We start from the raw sequence: 12,892 nt of genomic DNA, 5'->3' as shown, positions 1-12,892 counted from the left end.
GTGCTGCCGGCACTGGGGGGCTACAGATCATTGAGGGGACCATGAATGCCAACATGTACTGTGACATACTGAAGCAGAGCATGATCCCCTCCCTTCAGAGACTGGGCCGCAGGTCAGTATTCCAACATGATAACCCCCCCAAACACACCTCCAACACCACCACTGCCTTGCTAAAGAAGCTGAGGGTAAAGGTGATGGACTGGCCAAGCATGTCTCCAGACCTAAACCCTATTGATCATCTGTAGGACATCCTCAAACGGAAGGTGGAGGAGCGCAAGGTCTCCAACATCCACCAGCTCTGTGATGTTGTCATGGAGGAGGGGAAGAGGACTCCAGTGCCAGCCTGTAAAGCTCTGGTGAACTCCCTGCCCAATAGTTAAGGCAGTTATTTCAAGTACATCCTGCCTGAGGACTGGTGCCCAGAACTGGACAGTATACTCCAGGGGCGGCCGGACCAGAGTCTTGTAGAGGGGAGAATTATCGTTTTATATATATTCTTTTGGCTTTGTTAGGCTCAGCAAGGGCATGCAATGCAAAGCTGCTGCTATCATCTACTAAGACCCCCAGGTCCTTCTCCATCCTAGACCCCCCCAGAGGTTCTCCCCCCCAGTCTATAGATTGCATTCAGATTTTTGCCACCAAAATGCATTATTTTAAATTTTTCTACATTGAACCTCATTTGCCATGTAGTTGCCCCTCCCCCATTCATTTGTTCAGATCTTCTTGCAAGGTTTCCACATCCTGCAGAGAAGTTATTGCCCTGCTTAGCTTAGTATTGTCCCCAAATACAGAGATTGAGTTGTTTCCCCCATCCCCATCCTCCAGGTCATTTATGAACAAATTAAACAGGATTGGTCCCAGCACAGAACACTGGGGGACCCCACTACCCACCCCCAACCATTCTGAGTACTCCCTATCTATCACCACCCTCTGAACTCGCCCTTGTAGCCAGTTTTCAATCCATGTACTCACCCTATGGTCCATGCCAACGGATGACCATTCTGATCATTTGTTGGTTGGAAGTGAAGAATCGCTTTATTTCATGATAATAGAATATTCATACAGTAAAACATCTCCTTGTACTGAGCCAAATGCTTGTCCATCAGTAACTCCGCTGATGAGAAAGACGCACAGTCATTCATGGTTGGGAGATCTTGTGGTGTCCTTGGATGGGGTATCAATGAACTGTGTCCTTCATGGTTGGGAGATCTTGTGGTGTCCTGGGATGGGGTATCAATGAACTGTGTCATTCATGGTTGGGAGATCTTGTGGTGTCCTGGGATGGGGTATCAATGAACTGTGTCCTTCATGGTTGGGAGATCTTGTGGTGTCCTGGGATGGGGGATCAGTGAATTGTGTCATTCATGGTTTGGAGGTCTTCTGGTGTTCTGGGATGGGAGTCAGGGAAATGTGTCATTCATGGTTGGGAGATCTTCTGGTGTCCTGGGATGGGGGTCGGTGATCTGTGTCATTCATGGTTGGGAGATCTTGTGGTGTCCTGGGATGGGGGTCGGTGATCTGTGTCATTCATGGTTGGGAGATCTTGTGGTGTCCTGGGATGGGGGTCGGTGATCTGTGTCATTCATGGTTGGGAGATCTTGTGGTGTCCTGGGATGGGGGTCAGTGATCTGTCATTCATGGTTGGGAGATCTTGTGTCCTGGGATGGGGGTCGGTGATCTGTATCATTAATGGTTGGGAGATCTTGTGGTATCATGGGATGGGGGGTCGGTGATCTGTGTCATTCATGGTTGGGAGATCTTGTGGTGTCCTGGGATGGGGGTCGGTGATCTGTATCATTAATGGTTGGGAGATCTTGTGGTATCATGGGATGGGGGTCGGTGATCTGTGTCATTCATGGTTGGGAGATCTTGTGGTGTCCTGGGATGGGGGTCGGTGATCTGTATCATTAATGGTTGGGAGATCTTGTGGTATCATGGGATGGGGGTCGGTGATCTGTGTCATTCATGGTTGGGAGATCTTGTGGTGTCCTGGGATGGGGGTCGGTGATCTGTGTCATTCATGGTTGGGAGATCTTGTGGTGTCCTGGGATGGGGGTTGGTGATCTGTGTCATTCATGGTTGGGAGATCTTGTGGTGTCCTGGGATGGGGGTCGGTGATCTGTGTCATTCATGGTTGGGAGATCTTGTGGTGTCCTGGGATGGGGGTCAGTGATCTGTCATTCATGGTTGGGAGATCTTGTGTCCTGGGATGGGGGTCGGTGATCTGTATCATTAATGGTTGGGAGATCTTGTGGTATCATGGGATGGGGGGTCGGTGATCTGTGTCATTCATGGTTGGGAGATCTTGTGGTGTCCTGGGATGGGGGTCGGTGATCTGTGTCATTCATGGTTGGGAGATCTTGTGGTGTCCTGGGATGGGGGTCGGTGATCTGTGTCATTCATGGTTGGGAGATCTTGTGGTGTCCTGGGATGGGGATCAGTGATCTGTGTCATTCATGGTTGGGAGATCTTGTGGTGTCCTGGGATGGGGGTCGGTGATCTGTGTCATTCATGGTTGGGAGATCTTGTGGTGTCCTGGGATGGGGGTCGGTGATCTGTGTCATTCATGGTTGGGAGATCTTGTGGTGTCCTGGGATGGGGGATCAGTTATCTGTGTCATTCATGGTTGGGAGATCTTGTGGTGTCCTGGGATGGGGGTCGGTGATCTGTATCATTAATGGTTGGGAGATCTTGTGGTATCATGGGATGGGGATCAGTGATCTGTGTCATTCATGGTTGGGAGATCTTGTGGTGTCCTGGGATGGGGGTCGGTGATCTGTGTCATTCATGGTTGGGAGATCTTGTGGTGTCCTGGGATGGGGGTCGGTGATCTGTATCATTAATGGTTGGGAGATCTTGTGGTGTCATGGGATGGGGATCAGTGATCTGTGTCATTCATGGTTGGGAGATCTTGTGGTGTCCTGGGATGGGGGTCGGTGATCTGTATCATTAATGGTTGGGAGATCTTGTGGTATCATGGGATGGGGGTCGGTGATCTGTGTCATTCATGGTTGGGAGATCTTGTGGTGTCCTGGGATGGGGGTCGGTGATCTGTATCATTAATGGTTGGGAGATCTTGTGGTATCATGGGATGGGGGTCGGTGATCTGTGTCATTCATGGTTGGGAGATCTTGTGGTGTCCTGGGATGGGGGTCGGTGATCTGTGTCATTCATGGTTGGGAGATCTTGTGGTGTCCTGGGATGGGGGTTGGTGATCTGTGTCATTCATGGTTGGGAGATCTTGTGGTGTCCTGGGATGGGGGTCGGTGATCTGTGTCATTCATGGTTGGGAGATCTTGTGGTGTCCTGGGATGGGGGATCAGTTATCTGTGTCATTCATGGTTGGGAGATCTTGTGGTGTCCTGGGATGGGGGTCGGTGATCTGTATCATTAATGGTTGGGAGATCTTGTGGTATCATGGGATGGGGATCAGTGATCTGTGTCATTCATGGTTGGGAGATCTTGTGGTGTCCTGGGATGGGGGTCGGTGATCTGTGTCATTCATGGTTGGGAGATCTTGTGGTGTCCTGGGATGGGGGTCGGTGATCTGTGTCATTCATGGTTGGGAGATCTTGTGGTGTCCTGGGATGGGGGATCAGTTATCTGTGTCATTCATGGTTGGGAGATCTTGTGGTGTCCTGGGATGGGGGTCGGTGATCTGTATCATTAATGGTTGGGAGATCTTGTGGTATCATGGGATGGGGATCAGTGATCTGTATCATTAATGGTTGGGAGATCTTGTGGTGTCCTGGGATGGGGGTCGGTGATCTGTGTCATTCATGGTTGGGAGATCTTGTGGTGTCCTGGGATGGGGGATCAGTTATCTGTGTCATTCATGGTTGGGAGATCTTGTGGTGTCCTGGGATGGGGGTCGGTGATCTGTATCATTAATGGTTGGGAGATCTTGTGGTATCATGGGATGGGGATCAGTGATCTGTGTCATTCATGGTTGGGAGATCTTGTGGTGTCCTGGGATGGGGGTCGGTGATCTGTGTCATTCATGTTTGGGAGATCTTGTGGTGTCCTGGGATGGGGGTCGGTGATTTGTATCATTAATGGTTGGGAGATCTTGTGGTGTCATGGGATGGGGATCAGTGATCTGTGTCATTCATGGTTGGGAGATCTTGTGGTGTCCTGGGATGGGGGTCGGTGATCTGTATCATTAATGGTTGGGAGATCTTGTGGTATCATGGGATGGGGGTCGGTGATCTGTGTCATTCATGGTTGGGAGATCTTGTGGTGTCCTGGGATGGGGGTCGGTGATCTGTGTCATTCATGGTTGGGAGATCTTGTGGTGTCCTGGGATGGGGGTTGGTGATCTGTGTCATTCATGGTTGGGAGATCTTGTGGTGTCCTGGGATGGGGGTCGGTGATCTGTGTCATTCATGGTTGGGAGATCTTGTGGTGTCCTGGGATGGGGGATCAGTTATCTGTGTCATTCATGGTTGGGAGATCTTGTGGTGTCCTGGGATGGGGGTCGGTGATCTGTATCATTAATGGTTGGGAGATCTTGTGGTATCATGGGATGGGGATCAGTGATCTGTGTCATTCATGGTTGGGAGATCTTGTGGTGTCCTGGGATGGGGGTCGGTGATCTGTGTCATTCATGGTTGGGAGATCTTGTGGTGTCCTGGGATGGGGGTCGGTGATCTGTATCATTAATGGTTGGGAGATCTTGTGGTGTCATGGGATGGGGATCAGTGATCTGTGTCATTCATGGTTGGGAGATCTTGTGGTGTCCTGGGATGGGGGTCGGTGATCTGTATCATTAATGGTTGGGAGATCTTGTGGTATCATGGGATGGGGGTCGGTGATCTGTGTCATTCATGGTTGGGAGATCTTGTGGTGTCCTGGGATGGGGGTCGGTGATCTGTATCATTAATGGTTGGGAGATCTTGTGGTATCATGGGATGGGGGTCGGTGATCTGTGTCATTCATGGTTGGGAGATCTTGTGGTGTCCTGGGATGGGGGTCGGTGATCTGTGTCATTCATGGTTGGGAGATCTTGTGGTGTCCTGGGATGGGGGATCAGTTATCTGTGTCATTCATGGTTGGGAGATCTTGTGGTGTCCTGGGATGGGGGTCAGTGAACTGTGTCATTCATGGTTGGGAGATCTTGTGGTGTCCTGGGATGGGGGTCGGTGATCTGTATCATTAATGGTTGGGAGATCTTGTGGTGTCCTGGGATGGGGGTCGGTGATCTGTGTCATTCATGGTTGGGAGATCTTGTGGTGTCCTGGGATGGGGGTCGGTGATCTGTGTCATTCATGGTTGGGAGATCTTGTGGTGTCCTGGGATGGGGGTCGGTGATCTGTATCATTAATGGTTGGGAGATCTTGTGGTGTCCTGGGATGGGGGTCGGTGATCTGTGTCATTCATGGTTGGGAGATCTTGTGGTGTCCTGGGATGGGGGTCGGTGATCTGTGTCATTCATGGTTGGGAGATCTTGTGGTGTCCTGGGATGGGGGTCGGTGATCTGTGTCATTCATGGTTGGGAGATCTTGTGGTGTCCTGGGATGGGGGTCGGTGATCTGTATCATTAATGGTTGGGAGATCTTGTGGTGTCCTGGGATGGGGGTCGGTGATCTGTGTCATTCATGGTTGGGAGATCTTGTGGTGTCCTGGGATGGGGGATCAGTGAACTGTATCATTAATGGTTGGGAGATCTTGTGGTGTCCTGGGATGGGGGTCAGTGAACTGTCATTCATGGTTGGGAGATCTTGTGGTGTCCTGGGATGGGGGTCGGTGATCTGTGTCATTCATGGTTGGGAGATCTTGTGGTGTCCTGGGATGGGGGATCAGTGAACTGTATCATTAATGGTTGGGAGATCTTGTGGTGTCCTGGGATGGGGGTCAGTGAACTGTCATTCATGGTTGGGAGATCTTGTGGTGTCCTGGGATGGGGGATCAGTGATCTGTCATTCATGGTTGGGAGATCCTGTGGTATCATGGGATGGGGGTCGGTGAACTGTGTCATTCATTGTTATAAGTACCTTTGGTGTCCTGTAACTCAGTTTCATCACTTCAGCTTTCCAGAAATATTTTACCAGTAAAGAATGTGAAGAAATCCCCTTCACTATTTCCTGACAACCACAAAGAGGAAGTTCCATGTGACACTCTGTGGCCACTTCCTCATTTCACACAACTTCCTCCTGACTATATCTGCTTAACCCCGTCACACCAGATCTTCCTGACTCTTCAAAAATAGAATCTCCAGCTCTATATATAAAACCTCGGAGGAAAGCGCCTTCCTTCCATGTCTCCCTGTGATGGTGACTTTGGTGGATCTGGCTTGGTGGTTAGCAGGCTGGCCTTGCTGCCCTGGGTCCCTGAGCTTAATTCCCAGCAGGAATCACAAAACAGATGATGTGGCATTGACCACAGTGGTCACTTTGCAGGTTAACATTATTTATATTGTTCCTTTTATTTAGGTGTCGGGGGTCAGAGGTCAGAGGTCATCTGGTGCCCCATCTCTTGCCTGAATTGGAAGGCTGTGTGTAAGTTCGACCAGCTGATAGGCTTGTTAATGTGACCACTGACCCTCTGATTGGCTACAACAGTATTTCTGATAAGTACAGTATATTCTTTATAAGTGAACCTGTCAGAAAAATCCCTGAGCACCCTTCCATACTACCTACCCTCCGATGCCTATACCTTCACTGCCTCTTCTCCGCCGCCATCACATTCCTTGCAAAGTCATTGACAATTGTCATCAATAGCTAACTTCCATTGGGCCACTGAATGGGATGCCTGCACTCCCCTGTGTGACAGCACTTGGCCTGGGAGGTGGCTCTTGGGCCCCAACTGGTGAATTTGTGGTGGAGATGAGTCACATGGTCACAAATGGAGATGGATCACATGGTCACAGATTGAGATGGGTCATGTGTTGACAAATGGAGATGGGTCATGTGGGGATTTTTGGAGACAGGTCACATGATCACAGATGGAGATAGATCACCTGGTGACAGATGGAGAGGGGGCACGTGGTTACAGATGGAGACAAGTCACATGGTGCCATTTGGAGACGGGTCACGTGGTGGCAGGTGGAGACGGGTCACGTGGTGACAGATGGAGGTGGGTCACTTGGTCACAGATGGCAACAAGTCACATGTGACAGATGGAGACAGGTCATGTGGTGACAGATGGAGACGGGTCATATGTTGGCAGGTGGAGACGAGTCACGTGATGACAGGTGGAGATGGGTCACGTAGTGACGGATGGAGATGGGTCATGTGGGGATATGTGGAGATGGGTCACATAATCAGGTGGAGATGGGTCACGTGGTGACAGATGGAGATGGGTCACGTGGTGACAGATGGAGACGGGTCACATGATGACAGGTGTAGACGGGTCACGTGGTGCTAGGTGGAGGCGGGTCACGTTGTGGCAGATGGAGACGGGTCACGTGGTGAAAGGTGGAAATGGGTTACGTGGAGACGGGTCACGTGGAGACAGGTGGAGATGGGTCACGTGGAGACAGGTGGAGACGGGTCACGTGGAGACAGGTGGAGACGGGTCACGTGGAGACAGGTGGAGACGGGTCACGTGGTGACAGGTGGAGACGGGTCACGTGGAGACAGGTGGAGACGGGTCACGTGGAGACAGGTGGAGCCGGGTCACGTGGAGACAGGTGGAGACGGGTCACGTGGTGACAGATGGAGACGAGTCACGTGGTGACAGATGGAGACGGGTCACGTGCAGTCAGATGGAGACGGGTCATGTGGAGACGGGTCACGTGGAGACAGATGGAGACGGGTCACGTGGAGACGGGTCACGTGGAGACAGATGGAGACGGGTCACGTGGAGACGGGTCGCATGGAGACAGCTGGAGATGGGTCACGTGGTGACATGGAGACGGGTCACGTTGTGACAGATGGAGACGGGTCACATGGTGCTAGGTGGAGACGGGTCACGTGGTGACAGATGGAGACGGCTCACGTGGTGACAGATGGAGACGGGTCACGTGGAGACAGGTGGAGACGGGTCACGTGGAGACAGGTGGAGACGGGTCACGTGGTGACAGGTGGAGACGGGTCACGTGGTGACAGGTGGAGACGGGTCACGTGGTGACAGGTGGAGACGGGTCACTTGGAGACAGGTGTAGAAGGGTCACGTGGAGACAGGTGGAGCCGGGTCACGTGGAGACAGGTGGAGACGGGTCACGTGGAGACGGGTCACGTGGAGACAGGTGGAGCCGGGTCACGTGGAGACAGGTGGAGACGGGTCACGTGGAGACAGGTGGAGACGGGTCACGTGGAGACAGGTGGAGCCGGGTCACGTGGAGACAGGTGGAGCCGGGTCACGTGGTGACAGATGGAGACGGGTCACGTGGTGACAGATGAAGACGGGTCACGTGGTGACAGATGGAGACGGGTCACGTGGAGTCAGATGGAGACGGATCACGTGGAGACGGGTCACGTGGAGACAGGTGGAGACGGGTCACATGGAGACAGGTGGAGCCGGGTCACGTGGAGACAGGTGGAGCCGGGTCACGTGGTGACAGATGGAGACGGGTCACGTGGTGACAGATGGAGACGGGTCACGTGGTGACAGATGGAGACGGGTCACGTGGAGTCAGATGGAGACGGATCACGTGGAGACGGGTCACGTGGAGACAGGTGGAGACGGGTCACATGGAGACAGGTGGAGCCGGGTCACGTGGAGACAGGTGGAGCCGGGTCACGTGGTGACAGGTGCAGACGGGTTTGTGGTGACAGATGGAGACGGGTCACGTGGTGACAGATGGAGACGGGTCACGTGGTGACAGATGGAGACGGGTCACGTGGAGACAGATGGAGACGGTTCACATGGAGACAGCTGGAGATGGGTCACGTGGTGACATGGAGACGAGTCACGTGGTGACATGGAGACGGGTCACGTGGTGACATGGAGACGGGTCATGTTGTGACAGATGGAGACGGGTCACGTTGTGACAGATGGAGACGGGTCACGTTGTGACAGATGGAGACGGGTCACGTGGAGACAGATGGAGACGGGTCACATGGAGACGGGTCACGTGGAGACAGATGGAGATGGGTCACGTGGAGACAGATGGAGACGGGTCATGTGGAGACAGATGGAGACGGGTTACATGGAGACGGGTCACGTGGAGACAGATGGAGACGGGTCACTTGGAGACAGGTGTAGAAGGGTCACGTGGAGACAGGTGGAGCCGGGTCACGTGGAGACAGGTGGAGACGGGTCACGTGGAGACAGGTGGAGACGGGTCACGTGGAGACAGGTGGAGACGGGTCACGTGGAGACAGATGGAGACAGGTCACGTGGAGACAGGTGGAGACAGGTCACATGGTGACTGATGGAGAGGGGTCACGTGGTGACTGATGGAGAGGGGTCACGTGGTGCCAGGTGGAGACGGGTCACGTGGTGCCAGGTGGAGACGGGTCACGTGTTGACAGGTGGAGACGGGTCACGTGAGGACAGGTGGAGACGGGTCACGTGGTGCCTGGTGGAGACGAATCACGTAATGAACGGTGGGGACGGGTCACATGATGACAGGTGGAGACGGGTCACGTGGTGACAGGTGGAGACGGGTCACGTGGAGACAGATGGAGACGGGTCACATGGAGACAGGTAGAGATGGGTCACGTGGTGACAGGTTGAGACAGGTCACGTTTTGACAGGTGGAGACGGGTCACGTGGTGCCTGGTGGAGATGAATCACGTTGTGACAGGTGGAGACGAGTCACGTGGTGACAGGTGGAGACGGGTCACGTGGTGACAGGTGGAGACGGGTCACGTGGTGACAGGTGGAGACGGGTCACGTGGTGACAGGTGGAGACGGGTTACGTGGTGACGGATGGAGATGGGTCACGTGGGGATATGTGGAGATGGGTCACGTGGAGACAGGTGGAGATGGGTCACGTGGTGACAGGTGGAGATGGGTCACGTGGTGACAGGTGGAGATGGGTCACGTGGTGACAGGTGGAGATGGGTCACGTGATGAAAGGTGGAGACGGTTCACATTGTGACAGGTGGAGAAGGGTCACGTGGAGACGGGTCATGTGGAGACAGGTGTAGACAGGTCATGTGGAGACAGGTGTAGACAGGTCACGTGGTGAAAGGTGGAGATGAGCCACGTGATGACAGGTGGAGACGGGTCACTTGATGACAGGTGGAGACGGGTCACGTGATGACAGGTGGAGACGGGTCACGTGGTGACAGGTGGAGACGGGACATGTGGTGACAGGTGGAGACGGGACACGTGGAGGCGGGTGTAGACAGGTCACGTGGTGACAGATGGAGACAGGTCACGTGGTGACAGGTGGAGATGGGCCACGTGGATACAGGTGTAGACGGGTCACGTGATGACAGGTGGAGACGAGTCACGTGGTGACGGATGGAGATGGGTCATGTGGGGATATGTGCAGATGGGTCACATGATCACAGGTGGAGATGGGTCACATGGAGACGGGTCACGTGGTGACAGGTGGAGACGGGTCACATGGTGACAGGTGGAGACGAGTCACGTGGTGACATGGAGACAGGTCACGTGGTGACATGGAGACAGGTCACGTGGTGACAGGTGGAGATGGGTCACGTGGTGACAGGTGGAGATGGGTCACGTGGTGACAGGTGGAGATGGGTCACGTGATGACAGGTGGAGACGGGTCACATGGTGACAGGTGGAGAAGGGTCACGTGGTGACGGATGGAGATGGGTCATGTGGGGATATGTGGAGATGGGTCACATGATCACAGGTGGAGACGATCACATGGAGACGGGTCACGTGGTGACAGGTGGAGACGGGTCACATGGTGACAGGTGGAGACGAGTCACGTGGTGACAGGTGGAGACGGGTCACGTGGAGACAGGTGTAGACGGGTCACGTGGAGACAGGTGGAGACGGGTCACGTGGAGACAGGTGTAGACGGGTCACGTGGAGACAGATGGAGACGGGTCACGTGGTGACAGATGGAGACGGGTCACGTGGTGATAGATGGAGACGGGTCACGTGGTGACAGATGGAGACGGGTCACGTGGAGTCAGATGGAGACGGATCACGTGGAGACGGGTCACGTGGAGACAGGTGGAGACGGGTCACATGGTGACAGGTGGAGCCGGGTCACGTGGAGACAGGTGGAGCCGGGTCACGTGGTGACAGGTGGAGACGAGTCACGTGGTGACATGGAGACAGGTCACGTGGTGACAGGTGGAGATGGGTCACGTGGTGACAGGTGGAGATGGGTCACGTGGTGACAGGTGGAGATGGGTCACGTGATGACAGGTGGAGACGGGTCACATGGTGACAGGTGGAGAAGGGTCACGTGGAGACGGGTCACGTGGAGACAGGTGTAGACAGGTCACGTGGTGAAAGGTGGAGATGAGCCACGTGATGACAGGTGGAGACGGGTCACTTGATGACAGGTGGAGACGAGTCACGTGGTGACGGATGGAGATGGGTCATGTGGGGATATGTGGAGATGGGTCACATGATCACAGGTGGAGATGATCACATGGAGACGGGTCACGTGGTGACAGGTGGAGACGGGTCACATGGTGACAGGTGGAGACGGGTCACGTGGAGACAGGTGTAGACGGGTCACGTGGAGACAGGTCACGTGGAGACAGGTGTAGACGGGTCACGTGGAGACAGGTGGAGACGGGCCACGTGGAGAAAGGTGTAGACGGGTCACGTGGAGACAGGTGGAGACGGGTCACGTGGTGACAGGTGGAGACGGGTCACGTGGTGACAGGTGGAGACGGGTCACGTGGTGACAGGTGGAGACGGGTCACGTGATGACAGGTGGAGACGTGTCACGTGGTGACAGGTGGAGACGGGTCACGTGGTGACAGGTGGAGACGGGTCACTTGGAGACAGGTGTAGAAGGGTCACGTGATGACGGATGGAGATGGGTCACGTGGGGATATGTGGAGATGCGTCACATGATCACAGGTGGAGATGGGTCACATGGAGATGGGTCACGTGGTGACAGGTGGAGACGAGTCACGTGGTGACAGGTGGAGACGAGTCACGTGGTGACAGGTGGAGACGAGTCACGTGATGACAGGTGGAGACGGGTCACGTGGTGACAGGTGGAGACGGGTCACTTGGAGACAGGTGTAGAAGGGTCACGTGATGACGGATGGAGATGGGTCACGTGGGGATATGTGGAGATGGGTCACATGATCACAGGTGGAGATGGGTCACATGGAGATGGGTCACGTGGTGACAGGTGAAGACGAGTCACGTGATGACAGGTGGAGACGGGTCACGTGGTGACAGGTGGAGACGGGGTCACGTGGTGACAGGTGGAGACGGGTCACGTGGTGACAGGTGGAGACGGGTCACGTGGTGACAGGTGGAGACGGGTCACGTGGTGACAGGTGGATACTGGTCACGTGGTGACAGGTGGAGACGGGTCACGTGGTGACAGGTGGAGACGGGTCACGTGGTGACAGGTGGAGGTGGGTCCCGTGGTGATAGATGGAGACGGGTCACGTGGAGGCGGGTGTAGATGAGTCACGTGATGACAGATGGAGACGGGTCACGTGATGACAGATGGAGACGGGTCACGTGGTGACAGGTGGAGACGGGTCACGTGGTGACAGGTGGAGACGGGTCACGTGGAGACAGGTGTAGAAGGGTCACGTGATGACGGATGGAGATGGGTCACGTGGGGATATGTGGAGATGGGTCACATGATCACAGGTGGAGATGGGTCACATGGAGATGGGTCACGTGGTGACAGGTGGAGACGGGTCACGTGGTGACAGGTGGAGATGGGTCACATGGAGATGGGTCACGTGGTGACAGGTGGAGATGGGTCACGTGGTGACAGGTGGAGATGGGTCACGTGGGGATATGTGGAGATGGGTCACATGATCACAGGTGGAGATGGGTCACATGGAGATGGGTCACGTGGTGACAGGTG

General features: G+C 54.5%; 1 protein-coding gene across 1 annotated transcript in view; it reads right to left on the bottom strand.

The window, feature by feature from the left end:
• LOC143958891 (rho-related GTP-binding protein RhoG-like) overlaps positions 1–12,892 on the bottom strand; it is a 42,998-nt gene that overhangs the window by 5,955 nt on the left and 24,151 nt on the right. The gene's annotated exons all lie outside the window — the stretch shown is intronic.

The sequence above is a fragment of the Lithobates pipiens genome, unplaced genomic scaffold (genome assembly GCF_037356315.1).
Source record: "Lithobates pipiens isolate NorthernLeopardFrog02 unplaced genomic scaffold, aLitPip1_a1.2 Scaffold_63, whole genome shotgun sequence".
Taxonomy (NCBI): domain Eukaryota; kingdom Metazoa; phylum Chordata; class Amphibia; order Anura; family Ranidae; genus Lithobates; species Lithobates pipiens.
Note: the sequence above shows the minus strand (reverse complement) of the source record. Positions and strands in the feature narration are given on the sequence as shown.